The sequence below is a fragment of the Chelmon rostratus genome, chromosome 19 (assembly GCF_017976325.1).
Source record: "Chelmon rostratus isolate fCheRos1 chromosome 19, fCheRos1.pri, whole genome shotgun sequence".
NCBI classification, from domain to species: Eukaryota; Metazoa; Chordata; class Actinopteri; order Chaetodontiformes; family Chaetodontidae; genus Chelmon; species Chelmon rostratus.
The window spans coordinates 22,292,563-22,298,634 of record NC_055676.1 but is presented as its reverse complement, the minus strand read 5'-3'; positions in this window follow the sequence as shown (position 1 = coordinate 22,298,634).

Sequence of the window (6,072 nt, the reverse complement as noted above, 5' to 3'; positions counted from 1 at the left end):
GATGGACCTTTAACAAAACAAATTATGTTGTCTGTCTGTGCCTATTTAGTCTTTTAAGCTGCCTCTCTGTTAATTATTATCCAACTGAAAAAGGACTGTGCTGTCTTCAAAGTCAATAGTTTGGATTTCAGGTGCAGCAATGTTGATTCAGTGCCTGGAAACTCCCAAACCAGACAGTGTTCGTCTGAATAAAACATTTTACTCATCCAGTCAGTATATTCTGTTACACACATTGTGAGCAAAGCATCGTAATAAGTAAAAGAGATGATTAATTTTTCTCATCATCTCTGCAAAGCTGTTACATAACTGCTATATTGCATTAACATGAGATGTGTTGTTCTAGTTATGTGCTTATCCATTGGTTGAAACTACAGTTTGATTCACTAAATGCTGATGGAACAAATAAATTCACAGTCGCACACAGATACACAGAAAATCTATCTTAATGCTTGTGTTTTCATAGACTGATTTTTTTTAATAGTCCACTTTTGATACTGTACTTCCTAAGTACCTTATTGCAAAAAGAAAAATTAGAAAACTAATTCACTGAAATCACAAAAGTGTCGAATATGAAAACCAGATGATGTAAATCAGCCATGTTTTCTGGTTTATATACAAGTTTATATACAACTAATCTGCAACAGCAAATTTTGTGGGAAACATAATTCTGCTTTCTATTAACATAATGAGGAAATGTTGTTAATTAACGTACCTGGGAAGCTGCAAAAAATGTTCAACAAATGTTCAGTGACAACATATTTATTTGTTTTCCCACAAAATAGGCAGTCTTGCAATGTGCTGTCGACTCGTAGTGACTCAGCATGCACTCTGTGAGTAGGGAGTAGCATGAAAGCAACACTCTTCATGCTACTGTCAAGTTTAGCCTTTCTTTTAGTGCAAGCACACTTTTCATGCATGAGGCTCAAAGTCATTTATTGTGTTTTGGTGTTCATTTAAAGAATACTCATTTTAATTGGAGATAGTTTGTCCATTTCTGTGTTTCCAGGATTATGCAATCACTCAGGCCGGTTTACAGCAAAAGCAGAGCAAATATTTACAGAGGCAGCAATACACTGACAAGAAACACGGTGCATTTAGGTCACCGTCTGAGATTGGGAAACTAAACGGAGCTGCATCAAAAACAAGCATCAAACATCTGCCAGCATCAAATATGTTCATTAAGCTGTTGTGTGTGTGTGTGTGAGAGACAGGTTTGCTGAGTGCTGAAGTGCAACTCTTTGTCCACAAGATGGCAACATCGAACAGATAACAGCAGTGTTTTGTATTGTGTGTCCATGCCTTACATTCAAACACTGCTCATGTAGAGGGTGAAGGAACACACCAGTATAGAGACTCTAACAGGTTATATACATACACTTGCTCTAATTACACTCTCTGATGAACAAAACACTGTTTTCTTTGATAAATATGTTAAAACAAGCCTTGCACAATGCACAGGAAGTTTTAAACTGCCGCAGCTAACGATCTGTCATGTGATCTGAGAGGCTTTTTGCTGAGTCTGCAGTACTTTGTTCTTCAAAAAGAGGGAGTGCAGTGTGTATAAATGACAGAAAAAAGGAAAACAGAACACTTCTCGGTGTAGAGAGATGAAATCAGTGGTGAATTTAAAAGTGGACTGGATTCATTAGGATTATGATCAAGCTAGCTAATCACGCATGATCAGGTGACTCATTATTCATGGATGCAGAGGTCTGAATGGCTGACAAATCATCTGCTTGTATCCATCTGAGAGAGTAAAACTGCATTCAGCAGGCCGACAAGTTTATTCTGCTGACTTAAATAAACAGTCGGGCTATTCCCTGATGTCTCCAAAGTCAATCTGGGGGCTGCCCTGTCCTGGTTCTTTCTCTGTATCTGCAAGCAGCAGAGCCGGGGTAGTCTAGGGGCTATGTGGTCATGGCCCGCCGGAGAGGCACAAATATGTGCTTAGGTCACCACTTTCACGAGGTTCGGCAGCTTCCTCCCAGCTTTCTCAGGAAACCAGAGGGTAGGTAAGGTGCTTGGCCAATATTTCTCCTGACTAGAAAGACTTCCTGTTTTTTTGTGGAGGAGGTTGGAAACGCTTGTGGAACAGCATATTGCGCCGCTTTACTGTAATTCACACATCATCCTATGGAATTTGCCCTCGCGCGCAGCAGAATATTACAATCTTGCTTGCATGCCCTGTGCTGCAGTTAAAAGCTGAGTGAAGGCAGTTGAGAGTTAAATGAACAGACAGGATAAAATCTAAGACTGCCTCAATTATGGACTGGAGATACTGTAAGTGGCTATCTTTGGTTCTGGTTGTGGTGGGAGCCAGTTCCAGGATTCACGCCCTAAATGCTTGATGTTTGGATTGTGGCCTTCCTGTCATAAACTGGAAAGGACACTTCCCATTAGATTGTCTCTGTCAGCGTTCTGTCATAAAAATAAATCCTCTGATGTGTGTGTGCTGCCTTGTGCCATCTGTAGTCTGGGTGTCCTGTACTTTTCCTTTTCCGACCGGAGTCACCAGAAAGATTCACGTGAGCAAGCAGCATCCAACATGTCCTCCTGAATGCAAGTGTGTGGTTGCACTGGGTGTGCCACTGATCTAAACAGACAATGAATCACGTTCAGAGGAACAGGGAACCATCATTTTAACCCAGCGTCATCAGACACTGATGCTTGACCGGAGAGACACGTCATTGACGGGAAAAGATAAATGGCTGAGAAATCTTAAATGAGCAAACCCTGATTTTACGCGTACGTGAGTATTGCTGCATTGATACATATCGGAAAAATGAAAAGGCATAAAGCACAATATAAATTGCAAATGTTCATTGCCAGGTGTGATGCAGAAGGAGCTCTTAATTAATGCTGTACAGATAAACGCACAGGGTTCTGCAATTACGAGCGAAAGACTCACAATATTAAATGCTAAATATTTAACAGGTTTATGGAAAAATATCATTTCAGTGGTTTTGACTGAAGGGGAAATCAGACTCTCAGCTAGTCAGTAATCTGGCTTCAGAGGGACTCATCTCCTAAAAACCAGTCACTGTCAGCAGAACACAGGATACAAAGGCAGGAAGGACGTCCTTCCTCTGTCCCTTTATCTCTCAATTTTCAGAGCTCAAGCTACACCATGCAGTATACTGTAAAGCACGTCACTTTAATGTCAGAAAACATTTTGTTTGCAGAGAAAATAAACTGTTTTCTGAGCTATGGTATTGTTACATCTGGCTGTCGTCATGTTGTGGTTGACTGGCCCTGCAGCAAGATTTGTTACTCCAAAATATCTTGAGTTGAGGTTGGAAGATCAGACATTCCTCCTCTTGTTTGCGGGCGCTGATGGACCACTTTTATTGAGACGTTGTATTTGTCTCCTAAAATGTCTTATCCAAGGAAATGGTACACAAACAAACACCAGAACTGTGTATCTGACAAGCAGCAACCTCCAGGGTTTGAAAAATGAAGCTAATGCAGAAGTACCAAAAACTGCAGTTCCTCAAATGGCCACTTGAGGCTGGCTACAAAAGCAAGTCAATTCCCATAGACCCCCATATTAAAATGGCCAACGCTACAGCAGAATTAAACATGTTTACAGCCCTGGTACAAAAAAATGGGCCCGGCCTCTATACCTAAGTTCCCTGTTCAGGGCAAAATACGTAATTATGCGCATGGCCGCTTCTAGTGACAGCTAGATTTTAACAACCAGGCTTCATTCAGCCTGCCTCAGCTCCACCGACGCTCCACCTCTTTGCCCATTTTAGGATTAGCCAAGGTAGAACAGCAGCTCTGATATATTCAATAGTTTATAGGGTCTGTCAAAAAAGTGATTGAGAGCATGGAAATGCTGAGATTTCTTATAGAATTATATCACAAACAGCATATATGAAAAGCTTTCTGTTGTTAAAACAATAAGCTCCAGCATGCTGCCAACAGAAACAACATCACAAACCAGCGGTGGTGTTAGGCTGTCAGCTGAGCTCTCACTTAACTGCAGCCAGACAGACATCACAGTGACAGCTATGGGATGTTTATCTGGAGTTTAACTTTCCATCAGCACTTTAAAAGTTGTTTCTGACACGTAAAGTATAATTATCGAGGGATGGATCACCATAGCAATAAAATCACACAAGATTACAGAAGTGAAACCTACCAGTCTACAGGAAAGCAGCCACGCTGACATGGCTGCCGATGTTGGTGCAGGTCTCAGAGCTGATGTTTAGTTTTGCAGCGATACAGATGATTTCCCTTCCCAATAATTTGTTTCTCTTTCTTTTGGGTTTTTTCCTGTTAAAGAAGCTACAGCTCTTTGTCTTTTTAATTGTGGCTATCCCTGCTTACACTCACTACCCAGTTATTCTCTTAATTATCCCAAACAAACATCTGTTGATGCCTCTGCAAACATAAAACAATGCACTTCCCGTGTGGCTTGAGGATTTTCTTCCTGGGAATATCATAACTGGCACTCAGTGCTTAGCACAGCAAATATATAAACTGTCATTACATGACTGAATCACTATATGGTATCTAAAGCAAAATAGACATTTATACTGAGGAAGTTGATGACCTGTTTTCAGCCAGCAGTTTACTGTAATTGCAGTAACACTATGGCAAAGGAAAGTGCCTGGTCTTTAGAAAAAATGTGCTGTGTCAGCAACACTGGAGCTTTCCTCTCTGCTTTGGGCTCTTCTTTCTCCTCACTCCCTCTGATACGACATCATGTGTAGATGACACGAATGAGCTTTTCAATTTGAAAGCTGTCCAATGCTGTGGACCCGCAGTGCTGGCAGAGGAAGGCGGGATGTATTCATGGTTTTCCAGTTAAACAGTGTCAGAAGGATCTTCTGCCACAAATGCTGAGCGACAAGGAATCAGCCAAACCTTCCATTTTTTATCCACTGTAAGACATGCTGAATAGAAATAAGATAATAATAAGAAGAAAAAAACAAGTACACGTGCCTATTTACTACTTCTTCTACTACATTACTTAAGGCTTGGGAGTGGGGGCCATCTCAGGAGCTCATTATATGAGAAAATTAAAGCTGCGATAGCTTATTTTTTTGGCCACTAGGGGCCAGCAAAAACAAGCTTTTCAGACGACACTGACATATTATTATATTTTAAGTTAATGTTGTGCTCTTGTTAGCAAACAGTTGCTTATTTACACATCCGACAGATACAGAGCATCATTAGCATTCATGTGGAGTCGTGTTTCTGGCCACTTGACGAATGGGAGCCCAATATTCACTCTCCATTTAACTAATGTAAATGTGTTTGGTCGCTGCCATCTCCTGAGAGAAACATCCCCAGGTGACAAAAAATTATACTTAGATGACACTTTTTGAAGATTGTACTAAGTACAATTTCTGTTAAATTTGTTGCCTTTCAGTGTACTTAAATTTACTCAAATAGTACCTGAGTAATCCTTTAGTTTCGGCTACTTAATTAATACTAAATTGGCACAACTTTTTACAAACTCTCAAACCAGTGAAAATCAGGATTCATGAGCCTTCAAAACACACTCGCAGTACAATTATATTATATCACCAATGTGTTGGAAATGTACTTAAATATTCTTCAAATGAAATGAATGAAGTTGACTTTAATTAAGCTGCTGATGGTGCATTACAAAGTGCTTGAAACTGTACTTTTCATAAGTACGCTTTATTATTACTTTTAAAAGTATTTGTAATTTTGTACACTTTTTAAAAGTACACTTAGGTACAAATTATAATACAATTTCTAAGTACTTTGAAACACCACTTTAAGTATTGCAGAATGAGAACATTCATTTTTATTATATTTATCCATTTATCTAAGTAGAACTTAGAGATCTATGTACAAAAAAGTACACTTTTTAAAAGTATATGTCAAAGATACTTTAAATTAAACACAGGAAGTAAAAGTGTACTTGTAATGTCTTTTCTACATTTAATACATTAACGTTTACTACTTTTTGACCTGGTCTGTCCTTTTAGCAGCTAAATGCTCCACCTGACAGTTGTTTGGTGCTGGACAGGTAACGCACAGTTGATTTTTCGGCCTTTCTTCTTTGAAACACCTGTCTGAAAATTTTGCAAT